General features: G+C 38.9%; 1 protein-coding gene across 8 annotated transcripts in view; it reads right to left on the bottom strand.

The window, feature by feature from the left end:
* The window catches only part of ATP2B2 (ATPase plasma membrane Ca2+ transporting 2), a 252,133-nt gene that overhangs the window by 167,156 nt on the left and 67,169 nt on the right, over window positions 1–17,808 (bottom strand). Inside the window, exon 1 of one of the 8 annotated variants that reach the window (XM_042823424.1) lies at window positions 8,362–8,578. The exons of the other annotated variants lie outside the window; for them this stretch is intronic. The gene's annotated coding sequence lies outside the window, so the exon portion shown is untranslated. Of the gene's footprint in view, window positions 1–8,361; window positions 8,579–17,808 lie in introns of those variants that run through there. 8 annotated transcript variants of the gene reach the window in all.

Here is a 17,808-nt window from a genome sequence, read left to right on the forward strand (position 1 = left end):
TCCCTACAGCGCCCACAGCCTGCACAGCCACAGGCCTGCTAGCATCCCACACACATATACACAGCTATACTTGCACAGGGTTCCATCTTTTTTTTTTTGTTTTACCGTGTGCAGTGTTGAGAAAGCCACATTTGGACCATCTGGGAGGCAGCTGATTACTTGCTAAAATCAGCTTTTAAACTCTTTCCCCTTCCCATATTTTAATGAAGTTGGTTTAAACACTGCCGAAAGCAGCTATTATATTTGGCACAGAGTTTTAACCGAGATTAAAGGTTTCATTTTTGCCTCAAGTGTGTGAATGCCTGTGCATTGTTAAATCTATAGGCCTTGGAATTGTTTTCTTGTGATGAAAAAGGCCCCTATACAGCCCCAGCAGCTTTCTGATTCAGACCTGTCAGCCTCAGCCTTCTAGGTATGGCACCACACCGTGGATATGAGTTCACGCAAAGAGGATCCCGAAGTGTTTCAAGCCCCAGTGCTACGTCTATGCATCAAATATAATCTCCCGCCCACACACAGATAACATAACACACAGGCTTGGTATTTCCAAACTAACTGCATTGCCACTGCCCTGCATGTGAGAAAGATCTAAGCCCACTGCATTCATTAATTCCTCCTTGCTTCTAATGACACTACCTGCTCTGGAGCTGCCTGGTACACTTTTCTCAACGAGACAAACTGAATCTCTATCAGTGCTCTAACAGATAACTCAACATTCCTTTGATTTTGAGAGGAAAAAAAGAAAAACAACACTGAAGTTTTACAATATTGTAGGATGCAGTAAAAATGGCAGGCGACCGCCATTCTCTTCTTCCACCCTCCCTATTCATTGCCAGACATTCTGGTGCTAAGAGCTACTGCCAACTCTGTCACATTTTACTTTTCAAGATAAGGATTTCGGCACAAAGCATGGCTTGCAGTGAGCAGTAAAGAGAAACTGGGAACGGCAGTAAAAATGGGCTTTCATTTGCCAAGGAGAAGATATCCTGCTCTACCACACAAGCCTTCCATGCTTGTATGCCAGACAGTGGTCACAGGAACAGTTAATTTCATGACAATTCCTTACATTAAGCACGCAGAAAAGGCCTTCATTATCACTTCATCTGTTTATAAACAGGATGGATCATTATTCTGAACAGAAATAGCATCAGCCTGTAGCATTATTTTGAAAAAAATGGCAAGATGCAGAAGTCACAGATGTCCTGCAAAACAGACTTCATCCCAAGAGGCACTGAATCACCGCAGCTTCTGCTGACGATAACCTTTCCACCACTCATTTCTTAAATAATTTCAGACTCTTCCTGGCTTCGAGTATGGTAAACTGTTGTTGATAGTTACCAAAAGCAAACCAAGATTTGGTCACGGCAAAGGGTAAGTAAGAAAATATTAAGAAGAAAGGAGGCATCGATCACAATAACTAAAATGTCAGCCTGCTATTTACTTCCAGTGGGAAAAAAAAAATATTCCAGAGATTAATACACCTAAAGATTTTGAACACTCAAAAATATTAAAAAAAAAAAAAAAAAAAGCAACAGAAATACAGCATTTGCCTAACAGACAGCTTCTAGGGTTAGTTTTTGCAAAGCCTTCTCTAATAAAAGAAAATCAACAACAGCACAGCAAAAAAACAATTGCATTTTTCTAATGTGAGTCTCCTGGTACTGAATTTGGTGTCAATCATGTTTTCCACACATTCTTCTTTGTGGGATGTGTTCAACTCTCTCGAGAAAGCATTTCTTTTGACCAACTGTGCCATCCCTGTACATTTATATTTTTGTTTCCATTCCTAAGAATTTCACAGCAATATTGCTTTGTAGCACGTGCTTGCTAATTTTGCATTTGCCTGCTTAATTTTTTATTTCATCTTCAATTAAATATTGATCAGTAAGCAACAAATATGAAGGCTGTGCCTCCTCCAGTGCTCTGAAAACAAATCCCTGAGTTCAAGCTCTTCATGATACACCTAGTGCAGTGACACCAGGGAAACACCATCTCACATTTTTGAAAGGCAGATGGTAAAATATAGGAAGCACAAAGCATGACTAACATTATTCACTGATAATGCATCTCTCTAATCCTGTGGAACAAGATATGCCAGCTTCATTTGATCCTTGAATCTCTTCTATGAAAAGCACAGGAACCCTGCCAGATGGTGTACCAGGTTAGCATAGCTGACACACAACCACATGGCCACTAAGTGGTTAATATTTCTTTAACAAAAGCTTAGAAATAGAAAACTTGAAGTTGGTAATATGGCAATATTCCCCCATCAGTTGGGCTACACGACTTGCGTCAGCAGAACAGGTTAAATGACTCCAAGTGGATGAAATGTAGGAACTCTACAAGAAATCCAGCTACCACACCAGGCTCGGATACGATCTTTTGTTTGTGGTTTGGAGGGGTCTCACCATTCCCAATGACAATAATCTGCAGAGAAACCAAACCTCCACAGATAAAGTTCAGTGAAAGACAAAAACCTCCCTCCTGTCACTGAAAAACCAATTTCACACACAGTGTCATATTGCCAGCCAGGTGGTTATTTCTTTTTCCTTACCATTGCTTCTGAAACAAGGTTTAGAAACAAGAAATCTGGGTTAAAATTTTCCTAAAGTGCATTTTGGAAACAACTGTGGAGAAATAAATACACACACACACACACACACATATATATATATATATATATATACACACATCTTCCCAACAAGAAGTTGGGAAGTAACAACTTGAAGTAACAAAGCTTCAGAGTAGAAAGCTTGAGTAAAATACTACCCTCATTTTTCTCATTTAAAAAGTCTCCATCCTGATTAAAGGTTTTTATTTTTCCAAGGTGTCGTGGATTTTTGTTGTACAAGCTTCCAAGCTTCCCCTGCCCCTTCCTCCCCCAGGTGGCTGCATCTTGGAGAGCAGACTTCCATTCCTGTAGAGCCAAAGACAAATATTTTTCATCTTCTAGCTGCTTAAAGGAAGTGCATGCCAATTAAAACAGGAGCAATTTGGATGAAGTAACTGTAGCCCTGCTGGGAAAACTATACCTTGATTCCCTGAATCAGGAAAAGTCTCATCTTGGAAGCTCGTAAATATTTTCGTAGTGTATTAGAATGATAAGATATCATCACTGTGTATTCTGACAGCTGATTTCATCTGGACTTTTATTAGCATAAAATCAATGGTAAGGGAACAAACCAGCTCATCGGTTTCACCAGATCAGAACTGCAAGACCTGTATTTCACAATCCTTAAAGGTCTGATCAAAACCTGGATTCATGACAGCTCCAAAAACTCAGGCTGTATCCGTAATTTGACTGTTTTCTCCAAGATCATTATCTAAGATCATATTGATTCTGATCTCAAAATCTGATGATGAAGGAATTACTTGACCTTACAGAAGGAAGGATAAAGAGGTAATCACTCCTTAATGGGTTGTCAGAGGAATAACCAGGGCAGAGATCAGCTAAGCTGAGGTGCTATTCACTCATTCTGCAATTGGGAAGGGAGCACACAGGACTGGTTCCCCTCAAATTAAGCCAAGGGAATTGGCTTGTAGCATTGCCGTCACACTAGGATTGTTATTTGGATGTAGATTTGATGCCAGCTGCTCCTCTGGGACACACACAGACCTACCAAAGCAAGGGGGAGGGAAAAAAACATGGAAGCATCACATTTTACAGAGTACTAAGTTTTTGAAAAGATTTCTCTGTATCCCTGCTATTAGAGATTTTATTCCTTGATAAAACAGAATTAAGGGGTTTCTCCCAGCAATCTCAACAAAATGGGCCAAGTGTTTTTTTTGTTTGTTTGTTTAGTTTTTGTTTATCCTCTATGGGCCATATGTAGAACAAGGCCAGCAACAGGCTGCCAGAATGCTGCAGGGCATTCAACACCCATGGCAGTACCTGAGAAAGAAAACCATACCATCCTGTAGAGAAATCTCCAGATAAAATAAATCCAGTTGTGGCCCAGTTGCACCATCTCATAAAACGTATTACTCTTCTCCTGTATCAAAAAGAAAATTCTCATCTATTTGGGAAAATTATCTTTGCAGACCAGCAGGAGAAATACTCATCTCTCCAAGCAGTCAAGGAAACTAATCAAAAGCACCCAAACATGCTTATGTTCAAACTCATGCTTAAAACAAATAGTGATTTTGAAGTTCAATTATCAGGAAGGCACAAGATGCAGCAGGAAAGAAAAACACTGTTTGAATAAAAGCAGGTTGGCACCTTCACAAGTGTGAAATTTTTGTTGAAAACCAGCAAGCCAAGAGTAGATGAAGAGAAAAAAAACTGAACTTTGCAATTTGTCTGAAAATATCCTATCTACAACACTACATAACCTAAAGCAACTTGAAATTCATTAAGAAAACTGGTAAATAATTCAATCCTGGATGAGCATCCAGGACTGACAGACACTTGTGTGTTCCAACTACCAAAAAAACCATCCAACTCTTTCACAAATTTCCTGGGTCCTGCTCCCCAGGAGCATGAAACTACCTCTAGTGCCCTGTTAAAGTGTGCAGTCATTCAGCCTGTTTCATACCACTACTCATGTAAATGGCTGCAACGAAGCCAAATGAACTACTGACAGGAAGAAAAATACTATTAAAGGAATCAATTCAGTCCCATTAAAGTCAATAAAATTACTCTATCAATGACTTCTGGGGGATTGGATCAGGCCCTGTAGATGAAATCGTTCCTTCACTGATGCCAGAATTTCACTCTTCATGAATGCTGTTAGAGGGACTGCAATAAGAAACCAGATCATGTTTATTATCGCCCATTGCTGAGCACTTGCTGGAGTTACAAAATATTCTTGGCATCACTGTGCAACACTATCAACCTGCTGGCTTCCGGCACAGCTGATAGGACCTGAGGAGGGACCTGCAGCCTGTGTCCCTGCTTTTATAGGGCCCTACACATCATTAACAATGTTTAATGGAGTAAAACTATTTCCCCTGCAAAGATATTTTCCAGTGAAGTCTGAACTGGTCACAAGTTTAAGAATTCTCTTGTTTCTTGAACTAACATGAATTTATTTTGTTGGTTAGTTTTCATTAGTTATTTATTCTCCCAAGACTAATTCTACACTGCAAAACAGTTATGAGGTTACTTTCATTCTCTACCTTCCTTTACCATACACATATTCCTGCTCTGTGGAGTTGTGCTTTTGGCACCAAAGACCCATTCTTTACCCCCTTCAAGCTTTAGACAATTCTTGTTTTCACTCAGAGTTGCACAGAGATGAATACTGCAGTTGCTTCAAGGAAGGCCAACTTCCAAAGTATATTATCCATTCAATCCAAAACATAGCTGGACAAAAAAAAACTAAAGCTGTTCAAACTATCATTAAATGAAAGAGATTCGGAACAACAACAACAACAAAAAAAAAGAAGTCAAATGCAATGAAAACAATAGCTGAATAAGTGGCCTCTCTATCTAATCTTCATGCCTTAAGATTAACTCAGAGACAGTAGCACACATTGCCACTGCTCTCAGTAATTACATTGCACATCTCAACCTCGCTTTTCCCTCTTTTCCCTAATTTTTGAGAAACATTCCATGGGGGCTATTCATCTTAAATCTTGACAGTAATAAAGCAAATCATGTATATGTTCGAATCATCCATCAGCATTTTAATCAGTAAGTTCTTACACACAGGCTTCCATCCCTCCACTAATGCATATCTGCAACCAAACTCACCAACCTATTACTTTTTTGGTGGGCTTTCAGAAGAAGGTCAGAACATTTCCAGTGCTGGTTAGCATTACATGCTAATATAATAGTGGCCTCAAATACTTACGATACCAGAATTTTATTTTACTTTTAAGTAAGTTGCAGATAAATTGAGGACTTTTCCAGCTTTACCCAGAAGCAAGAAGAGCCAATTTGTACTTTCCAAGCAGCACTGCACATTACTGTCACACATAACACAATTTTGATCCATTATTTTAGTAAAAATTCTATGAAACGTTGACAGGTAGCACTTCTTTCTCTTTATAAGGAATGAGCCTGTAGGTTGTGAAAGAGAATGAAAACTTGATCAGTCAGCTGCAGCATGAGGCATTTGGTCATGCCCTGCTCTGAACTGCAGAGGTTACACGGCCCAAACCAAACCTTACTCTGTCAACTGGCACTTCTTTACATCACAGCTCAAATCGCTGTGATGAAACCAGAATAAAATCCAAACACACGTCAGCAGAAAGGACATGATATACAAGTCAGTGGTTTCTGTAACTGGTAAAAACTTAGGAAGACAGGGATTACATCCAGCATGTGAAAGCCCTGCCAATGCCTATTTTACCTCTGTTCGAACAGCAACATTTCTGGCTCAGATGACTATTTAGGAGTTAGCACAGTTTCTTCTAGAACACACTGGAAATAATTCACAGTGCATAGTGTTCACATACAAAATTAAATCCACATTTTTTTATTTGTTTTAAAACCTGAAAGGCCTTTTGCATTAAGATCTAATTCCAACTACTATAAAATGATCACTCCTGACGCTCACATCCTCAGAAAAAAAGACTATAATTCTACATAGCAAACCAAGGGAAACTACTTAAGGAAAAATAAAATAAATTTTAAAAAAAAAAAAAAAAAAAAAGGATTTGCTGTGGTGTTTGTTCTCTTCTGTCAGCATCCATCACATAACTAGCAGTGAGAAGGCTTGGTTGACTACACTTGGCCACATCACTCTTTAAGAGAAAGTAAAGAGAACCAAGCACATTAACAGACCTTAGTCTGTAAATAAGGGAGAGCCACTGCACAGCCTTGCCAAAACAGAATCAGATTACTGTTTAGCCAATAATTTTTTTGTTTTCAGTCTCATACATAGAATTCCACATTTTACCTGAGTGGCTTCAAAACTAATAGCAAATGAGAAAATCTTTTTTGGGCAGGGTGTTAACATTTTTCTGAAAGTGTTAACCCTGAGTGCTACTTAAGGAAAAAATACATATGTATCTTTTGCTAGCAGCAAGTCCAGCCAACGTGGAGTACAAGACTTCAGTGGCAGCTGAAGTCAGACATCATTACTGTCAGTCAGAAATCAGGATATGACTTTACAGCACATGAAATGCTACTGTATGATTTGGATCTCCATGGAAAACATCTGGGCAAGGGAAAAATAAAACAGAAAAACATCAAACTTATCCTGCAGCCTGGTCTGTATTTGCAGCTCTACCTCCTGTCCCCTTGGTTGCCTATTAGAGGCATTACTATATTTATATTACATCTTATTGTCTTAGCAAGAAAAAGATACAACACCATTCGTAAAACCAAAGTTTTTACGGCAGCACCAGTGGTGACAAACAAAGTCCAGCTTCACTACAAACAAACTACAAACTGAATAATGAAAGTGGAAGAAGAACAAATTAAAAAAAAAAAAAAAATCAAATGATTGTTTAAAAAAAGGACCTATTTATTGTTATTTAATAATATTAATATATTAATTTTTCACATGCACTAAATGGCTGTAAAAGAAAACTGCACTCTGTAACCTACTTTTCTCAACAAATACATACCACGTTTATTTATAGTAAGAACATGTTTGTAACTTTCTCTTTTAAAAAGCCAAAAGGAATTTTTTTTTTTTACATAATATCTACTTTGTTCTTGACATTAGAAAGAATTCTCTAAAATGGTAGAAGAGGGACCAAATTATAATTAACAGCTGTGCTTGGTGCTGTAAAAACCACTGAAGACACTTTTTTTTCTTGTTCCCTGCATATTTTACAGCAGAAGACCACTTTTACTTCTCCTGGCTAGACACACAAAATCCCTTCAAGCAGCACAAGAACATCAACCACCTTGAACGTTTCCAGTGTCAGGTGGGCTGTTTAAGTAAACAGCTATGCTTAGACATCATCCCATTGGACAGGGCATGAACCCAGCAGGTGCCAGTCACAGATACTCCAACTACCCTGCTTTGACCATACACCACAAACATGATGCCATCTTGCCTCCACAGATCTGCCCAAACTGCACAAGTTTTAAAAGCTTTCCCTAAAGCTCAGAATCCAAGGGCAGCTTGTGAAAGCATAACAAATTTGAATTCAAACATTAAAAGGTTACAACTTACTGACAAATGAGGCTATCAGAATTACAAAGCCACTGACACATATTAGGTTCCTATTAGACTTAGCACCTGTTTGAATCTCCTTTCTGCCACTGAGCTCTCAATGCCCAGTTATGCAAGCCCAAGCAATAGAGGAAAATAGTCCTTTAGCTTTGCTGCATCTTATAGAAAATGAGTTAGATAGCAGAAGGCAAGCACTGCCTTTCTTCAAAATCATGTTTCCATCGTACTCCAAAAAATCAACAGAAATAATCTTTACAGTTACATAAAATTAAAAAGGTGAAATTACCTGTTATTGCTACCAACACAGACCTCAGCCTTGCCAGCTCTGAATTCCAGATTCAAATGCAAATGCTCTTCAGCACGCCCAGGTTTTGCAGGTAGCACGAAGTTAGAATACACTGCAACTGAAACGAAGGTTTGCTTCAAGTCTCTTCCCAGTTCTTCAGCAGAGCAGACAAAGGAACCAGAAGGGACTGAGCAAGCACCTCATCCATCCCTTGTCTCACAGTAGAACCCAGAACTCCTGCTTTTTTCCAGCATGCATGGCAGGTCGTTAGCTCGCTTATTTCTATCACCTGACATGAAAACCAGATGTGATTACTTGGCTCTTTAATCAGGGTTGAAGAAAGGGAAGCACCGAGGTAACAACAGAACTTAAATTTTTAAAAAATAAGAAAATCAAAAATAAACATTTGTTCTCCTCAGTGATTTATAACCATAAACATTTTAACCGCAGTGAAACAGAAGTGGGGCTACTGGAGAGATAAGTCAGCACCACATAAATCCACGTGAAAGGATGAGAGAGAAAAAAAACCCTGCAAGGACTTGATTTTACAATAGGAACCTTCAGCCAAGGTCGCTCTTAAGAAAGAGAGCAGCCAAAAGGAGGTTTTAAATCTCAGTGGGCATTAGCTGAAACATGTACAGCAATGTTCTGCAGTGATTTTAAATAGGACGTTCACCTAGGAATGAAAGTACATCAGTCAACTCTCTCATAATACAACATTTTTGCTAAATGCTCTCTACACAGCCTGTTCAGAGAATCAAAAAGATGTTTTGAAAAAGAAGTGACAAATTAGAGTTTTACAGAAAATCGCATTGCTCCTTTCACCTGAGAACAGCTGAGGAAGATCAGAAGCATTCACCACCAGCGGAAGAAAGCTAACGGAGTGAACCTCAGGGCTGCAGTGGGGTGGCCAGACTGGGGGTTGGGTGCAGGGATGGCGCTGCTCTGACTGCAGCCCCTGCGGGCAGCAAACCCCCACTCCAGGGGGGTGCATTTCTGCACATGCACCTGTGTACAAAAGCTGGCACAACACACTCATCAATCCTAAGAATTAATCAGAAAGGCCAGAAAAAGTTTTGGGAGCAGCATTTCAGAAGAAAACATGTCCTTATACTCAGCTTCAAGGAAAGTGTTAATTTTTAGCAAGCAGTTTTGAAAGAGAAAGCAATGTTCTTCCCTCAAAAACATACACGGTACAGACACTACTCTTTTTCTGCTTTATAGCAGCAACGTTTGGAAAACTACTTAACCTTTCTATTTTTATCTGGATGCATTCAAATTACCAATAATGTACAACATGCTGTAACGAAACCACTGATGTAGGGTATAATTTTCCCTCAAGCACATTATCCTCGCTGGTGGCTCAGAAAAAAATAAGCTGATAAAACAGCAGCAGACATCAATTGATGGATAAAAAGTGATCACAGCTATGTATAACTCTGCTGCCCAACCTTAAAATCATACAATTAGCCAAAAAAATGTAAGTAGTAGGGCAGGACATAGGAACAGCCATACATTATCTATGGGGTCACGCTAAAAATCCTCCCACAAATCCTCCTGCTGCACGTTTTTAAATAGACCATCAGATTATCGCCTCGCAATTTAGCTATTAACACACAGATTTATTTTAAAGCCATCATCGTGCCTGGTACTTTTATTAAAGATCTTCTTCCTTGTCAGGTTCAATCGGGATCTCATCCTAACCGTGATGAGCTTTTAATTTTCTGTTCTACTAATAGCAACTTAAAAATAAAATGTTCTCGTTTGAAACTATCGTGCTGTAACTTCTTTAGGGGCTGCAAGGGGGAACAGAGAGATTAATCTTCCCACTCTGCACATTAGTTATCTGCATATATGGAAGAAACAGAACAAGAAATTGGAATTTTCTCACTGACCAAGATATACCTCTACACAAGCACTCTGGCTACAAAGCAGCAATGAGGAGTTATCAAAATACAGGAAATAAATAGTTTAAGAGTTTCTATATAGGTTTTCTGCGTCCCCTCAACAGCTCTCTTGCAGGTCATCACTGGATAATAGATTAATTAATGACATAATTAGCTGCAGGATACATAGCCTATCCAGCAAAGCCCTTCAGCAGATACTCACATTTCAGCACAAGTGGGGCCCTCGTTATCTCCCTGGCTGCTGAGATGAGCCAGGTGCACATGCTGCAGCACTTACTGACAGCATCATACTGCAGTGCTGCTTTTGCTGGCAAGGAGTTACAGCAGGAATGTCAAGTCCTGGGCTATCACCAAAATGGGGAGCCCTAACACATGCAGAGAAGGAAAAAGACAGTAACTGTTCTCGAGTGCCCGCTTACGCCGGTGGAAGACAGGCAAGAGCCCACTATGCATCAGCACAGCAGAAATTGCTGGCTTTTCCACAACCCTGTCCGACCTGCCCAGCTGAACAGCTTGCAAAATGCCTGCTTTGGGTACGCGCACTGCTGCACAGCCAAGGCAGGGGCTGCTTTCAGATGTAGTTTCTGTAACTGTCTAAATAAAAGCTTATGACCTCTCTTTTAGGATATGGGCCTTGCCACAGCTATTCAAGCCTATCTTTATCTAAAGATTGGAACACTGAAATGTGTTTTAATGAGGGATAAACTGAGACCATCTGGATGTCTCAGCTGCTACAGAGCATGATTGTTTGCTGATTTTAACCATGTCTCTTGCAGAGAACATAGACCTGTGTTGCACAAAGTGCACTAGCTCAGCTTGATTTCTCCTTGTAATCAAATGTGTTGATCTAAAATCTATTTCCAGCAAATTACTTGTCTCTTTTGGGAACAACTCCCTCCTCATCTCCTAACAGTGGTGATAGGGATAAGGAGAGACAATTGAGATGAAAAGGTGCATTTGTAAGAGGCTGACAGAGGGCTTGTTCAGTGAAATCTTCAATTTTGGAATCCAACCACCATTTTTTTGTAACCATACAAGAACTGCTAACATTTCAGATGGTATGTTTAGGCCTAGAGTTAAAAGGGAAAATTTGAAAAAAAAAAAAAAACAAAACAAAAGTGCAAAAAAATTGGCTATTTATTTGTTACTGTTGCAGACTGTTGGCATTAGGTCAATTTGCACTTATGTACATTTTTCAAATCAAATAAAACAAACATGGGACAGAATCCAAACCTCCTGTGATCCCACTGATTTTTCCACATCAGAAGACTACAGGCACTAATGTTCTGCAAAATACTCCAATTTCTAAAAATCTTTTGCAAACATCACTAATGCTTTTGACCAAAACTGTTATTTTATGCTGGGGGTGCATCTGTGTGCAATGACTTCACCAAAATAACCCTGCCATAATGCACCATTAGTGATTTTAGATTTCAGCATTATTTAAATTAAGTGTTGTTAATTATGCATTCATCAAAAATGACACCTCTAGCTTCAGGTTCCAAGTAGATTTGAAAATTAAAAGAATGAAACCAACAACTGTTCTTGCAAACAGAATTACTCTAGAGATGCTCAGCTCTTAAGAAATTTAGCATATATTTCTCTTTACCCTTCTACAACCAAATGAAGCTTCTGCAAAAAAATTTGGCTATACTCCTACAAAAAGCAAGCCGACCCAGAACATTCTGGGTCTATCTAGTCTATTTGACTAGATAGTGGTTATTGGTAAATGAAATCAAGTCTTGTCTCCATTTCCTACCAGACCATCAATAAATGCCTAAAAGGGAGTTTCTGGTAGTATCTTGTGACATTTGGAAGAACTATCCCTCGAAGATGCCAAGATAGATTGATTACTCCTGTAAATCCCAAATTTAAGCTTCATCTGCTACCATATTACGTTGCTTCATTGATTTGTTGGGCTTGTAATTCTTTCAGAGATGAATATGGTTACAAATATATCAGCCAGTTATTGCAATACTTCCAATTCTCAATTCTAATTCAAAATTGTTTTGATAAATCTTGGAATCCTTCATGTTAACTAAAGTTTTGAAATTCAGCTATCATTAACGATCATCAGAGTTACAAGAAAGACAGGAGTCTTAATAAGACACCAAATCCACAGATATTTCACGTGTTCTGGAATATCAAGGGTTCCGGAAGAAATACACCACATCATCATAGATGTGCATATACTTTCAAATCACAGATTAAATCCCTCCCTCTACAGGTAGCAGTAACATATTACCCATACTTTCTCACTAGTGTTGAATAAGCCTGTAACACAGCTGAACTCAGTAAAACTATTAATCACATCCATAGGATATTGTGTACTAGGTGAACCACCTAACTCAGTTGAGTCTTAAATGTTGGGATTTCTATAATTAGGCTTAGGACACTGAAAACTCAAAACCCCTCATCTGTTTTAATACCCAGTATCTGCAAGTAAACAAAAAGTGGTAATGCAATTGTTTCCAATGTTTCTATTACAAACCAGTTTCTGTATGTTTCCAAGAGAAGCAAACCCACACAACTTGAAAACAGATTTTTTTTTCTTAGCTATGTTTAATGGACTCATCAGAAATAATTCACACATTGGAGACTTGAAATTACCATAGTTCCGATAATTTTAAGTAGTTCCTTTTAAACCAGAAGGAAGGATAGTACCTTCAGTACTATCTGTACAGTCATGAAAAGAAATAGTCAATTTACCACTAAGCTTTGTGCGTTTCCATAGAAGTCACCTCTAAAAATGGAAATACAAGGTTTTTCTAGAAAATTCACTAAACTATTTCAAAAGATAACCAAGATCCTTTATTTTCACGCACTCACCCCAAATGCTATCACAAACTACATATGCAGTCAGTTCTTGATTTCAGTGAGCAACTGAGCTGAAGTGGGGATTAACATGATACCAACTTGTTCTACAGGCTGTTTAAAGTTAGTAAATCAATGCAAAGTACTTTTAGAAGTACTTTAAATAAGCATAGCTTTATTCACATATGTTTGCCTGTCTGTTGTTTTGCCTTCTTTGCAAATGAACAGAAAATACTTCGTAAGATGTATTCCTTAAAAATCTAATGTTTATCTTCTTTTCCACAACTTCTTGTAGGAACAAAACTTACCAAGTTCTAACATAACCATTAAAAAAAAGAAAATTCCATTTTCAAAAATGATTTTTGCACTTGGGAGTATACATCTGTGGAAATAAAATGGTCTAAAAGAAATTTCTCTAACAGCTACTCAAATGACCTTCAAGAAATTACAGAAACAGTAATAATGTAAATCTATGATCTAAATGTAATCATTTTTCAAAGCTGCACTTCCTCGGTCTTCCTATGACTGCCAAAACCATGTACACCTCATTTTAACAGACTGAAAAACATTCTTGTAGCACTCTGTGTACTCATATTCTTCATTTACACAGTCAAAAGGCAGTGACACAAGAAAATCAGTGTATATGCTCCTGTTTATCCGTTTTTCTGGTTGACCTGATCTGCCACTTGTGAGCATGCAAGAACAACAGCTTATTTGCTGAATCTGTTTTACCCCACTGTCATTCAAGATGTAGTATGATTCTTAAATAGGCAACAGTCAGATTAATACAATTGAGGATGCAGTTCAGAGAGACAGGAAGTCATGCCAGAGTTGCCACATGCGTATTCTCCTATGATTAAAACATCCCTAGGGTTCTATTGGCATAAAGAAGAACCCAAATCAGAGATGCACAGAAGCCAGAGGACCAAGAGATGTGAGCTTTTGCTCTTCAGAACAGCTCACCAGTTCTAAAGGAACAAAACATGAATCATGCAAAGTTGCCATTTTAATTGCATAAGCAAGGCTGGTGGATTTGTCATTGCTTTTGACAGATTTTTTTTTTCCCAGAGTCACATTATAACCACAGCTATGTTCCTATTGCATAAGACAACTCATGCATCTGAAAGCCCAGCATACAGAAAACAGAATATGAAAACTCCTTACACAGCCTTCTTTCTCTCCAGTGATACAACTTCCATGGCTCTCTGCTATTCCTGAAGAGATTAGAAAGACACTATCCAAACACAAGAAAAGTAAATAAGGAACACATCAGTGAAGAGGGCTTCAAGTCCTCAGCTCCACAGGACAGGCAAGCTAAACCACATTTCTTTGTACCAGCATTGCTATTCACAGAACAGGCAAAACGGATGTGCACATTACAGAGGGCATGCTGGGTAGAGATCTGAACATTATCATCACAAGATGACATACTAAACAGTAAAACAATATGGCTGATTTTACAATTTGAAGTCTTTCGGTCCACTTCCAAGTTATTAAAAATCTCAGCACTAAAATCTGGAAGGTATTTCCTTGTGAATAATGTTACCTTTCTCAAGTTGTCAAGAAAAACTAAAGAATAACAACAGAGAGTGCAATTTTAGTGGTGCAAAAGGGCTTATAAAATCTACCATTACCTGTAACATTTTACAGGTTTATGCATAATTCACACAGAAATAAATGCTGTGCTGCAGCCAGAGCAGCACCACAGTCACCTCCTGCCAGCTGGTAACCACTAACTTGGGGGCAATATTCGGTACAAAAATTTAAGTGACACTAGCCCTACAATCAAGCCATGCACCCATACTAAAACAAACAGGTATCATCAGTGGAGTTACACTCAAACTATTTCGGTGTATGTGCAGAGCTGATCTTCGCCTTTTCTCTAGCCTAGATTTTGATTTCCCATAAGTGATAAGAGTTGGCCTCATTCTGCTCTCACGTGCATCAGTGGGACCCTTACCATTGACTTCAAACACAATGTATTTAACCCAATACAGTTGGTTTGGGAAAATTCAACATTAAAAGAGAAGGACCTCTGCCTCTCCATCAGAGGACCACATGCATCTTTCTCAGCAAGTTCCAGAGCCAGATGACATTGTTATGCCCGATAATAACAGGATTAGTTTGAGGAACACTGCAGTTCTGAAACAACTGCTACAGGTGCCCCTTTTTATTGTATGATTGTTCAATTTGCAGAACATCTCTGGTGTTCAAGAACGAAATTTCCTTCAGAGAAAATGAAATGGAAGTCCTGCTACAGATTCATACGAAAAACACTCAGAACATACAGACCTGAAATAGTTGTAGGTCTCTGTAAAGCTTCCAGTCACGTGTGAGCACTTTCAGTCCAAAGGTTCAGATTAAAACCAGTTCCAAGCAAAGCCACAAGCTTGCACAGCTATAGGGGTCTCAGCACTGTTTGCTTCAAGCTATTGATCTACTTCTAATGCACCACATAATTTGCTGATGTTGGCAGTGTTCAAACTCTATCTCCCTGTCCTATCTCTATAATCTTTTTACTTCCCATGCCATCCTAAATAATTCTCTCAGCATTACTGATGATTGTGACCTCCTGCTTCCTATCCACAGATTCCTATTTAAACCTCACAGATTACCTTTCTGAATTATGGATGCAGAAGTAGGCGGACAGCTACGTTTGACTCTTTCTGTTTAAAATTCTCTTAACAAGAGATTATTTGTTTAGCAGTGCATTTATTGCCATTTTGTATCAAGCAAACTTCCATCTGCATACACTCTGTAACACCTTAGCTTATGCTTTAGGTATAAGAACTGCAGTCAAACACAGGCACCTGGAAATCTGGAATCAGAGTAAACTCTTGAAAGGGAAAAATAAAAAAACAGCCCCCTAAATAAAGGTCAAAATTTCAAAATCAAGTTGCATACATAGCAAGAAAAGCACCATTTCAGGCTTTTCAACTTTCATGGGAGGAAGAAGTATTACAAAAGGTACACGTATAAAGGCTACAACTGTAATGAAAGGACTTGGATTGAAAGACTTATTTTTTAAAAATCTCAGCAGAGAAACCCCAACACACTGAATCACAGACACTTAACAGAAAGATAAGTCAGCTATTGTTGTTATTACACAGTTCAATGTATCAGGTCAGCTAAAGCTCCCTTAAACCTGAGAGTTCGGGGAGCCTGCAAGGGTTCTCACTCTGCCAGTGAGGCACAGCCTGGCTTCCAAACAGAAGCCTCATGGCTGTCAGATCTGCAGCTGCAGAACCAACCGCTCTGTGCTCCCACCTGCCCTGGGCACTACCTCTACACTGGCTGGTGATCCCATGCACTAAGGCTTCTGAAGAATGAAGTGAGACATCTGTAAGGCCACAGAATTGTACTGTGCTTCCTATAGCAATTTTCCTTTCACAAGGGAGAGATTAGCAGTTACCTACCAGTTTTCATCCCTGTAACTTTAGCCTGCCCACCTTGCACTTCAGAAGCATCAACTTCACATTGAGTATACATTTTATTTTAGCTCATTTTTTTTCTTTTTCCACAGTTAATTCTCAGACATAGGGCATTATGACAAGGTTATTATTGTACATGCTGCTTACTATTTTACTGCGCATCCCTCACTAATTCCACTGCAGCATAATTCACCAAACAGAAGGTGACACTTCCAGGAATAACAACAGAACATAAATTAGGAAGCACTGTAAAAGCACTGCAGAAACAGCTGTCAATTCCTGTGCAGCAAGAAGTACACAGACTCAAGCAGTCAAGTGTCAGTCAACATATTTTCCTTATTACCCTAACTTTAATATAATTTAACAAAGTAAATGGAAAACTCATCTAGAAATTTGGGGCAGGTCACTTGTCACTCTTGCAAGCAGCTCCATAATTATTTCTGAAAAGGAAGAGTTCTGGTGCTGCACCTCTGAAGTTTTTTGAATTCCCTATGAAAGACAAAAAAGCCCTGCTTCCTTTCCTTCTCTCCTGTTCCTGTACCTTCAGCATCCATACGAATTTCACTAGCTGGAATCAATTGAAGAGAACAAGAGCAAATACAAATCTGTCCTATAAAAATATCAAAAATATCATAAGAATGGCAAGTCCATTCAAACTGCCAGAATCACCCGTAACAACCATTAAGCTTGAACTGATATTCTAAATCTGTATTCCAAGTGTGCCAGAGGACCCACTGACTCCACAGCACAACACTCTCACAGACTTCATGCATTTCTACTCTGAAAATTGATTTGAAATTAAAGGCTTATTTTTAATTGTTTTTTTCTTTTTTTCCCTCATCACAAAGCCTTAGGATAGGCTGAGTTGGAAGGAACCTATGGATGTTCTCTGGTCTAAATTCACTGTTCAAAGCAGGGCCAAATTTAGCCATGGAATAGCTTGCACTGGTCATCCCTGACAGTGGAGAGACCCATTCTGGACTTGTTCCCCTAATGAACCATCCCACTGGTGAAAGAATTGCTTTTATATTTAACAAGGATTTCCTTTGCTGCAGTTTGTATTCATTGCCTCATCATTTTGTTAGTATTTCTCTGAAAAGACTATGGATCTATCTTCTTTTAAAATCCTGTACTGAGTAACTGAATCAATAAAATCAAATCCAGTCAAGCCATCTCTTCTCCAATCACAACTCCAGCTCACTGAGCTGCTGCTTGCATGCCATGTGCTCCCCTTCACCATGACCCCCCCTCCAGACAACCTGTAAGTCAGTGTCTGCTCTGTACTAAGGAGGTAC

Source organism: Centrocercus urophasianus, unplaced genomic scaffold (genome assembly GCF_019232065.1).
Source record: "Centrocercus urophasianus isolate 14NV4802_14NV808 unplaced genomic scaffold, USGS_Curo_1.0 seq_22, whole genome shotgun sequence".
Taxonomy (NCBI): domain Eukaryota; kingdom Metazoa; phylum Chordata; class Aves; order Galliformes; family Phasianidae; genus Centrocercus; species Centrocercus urophasianus.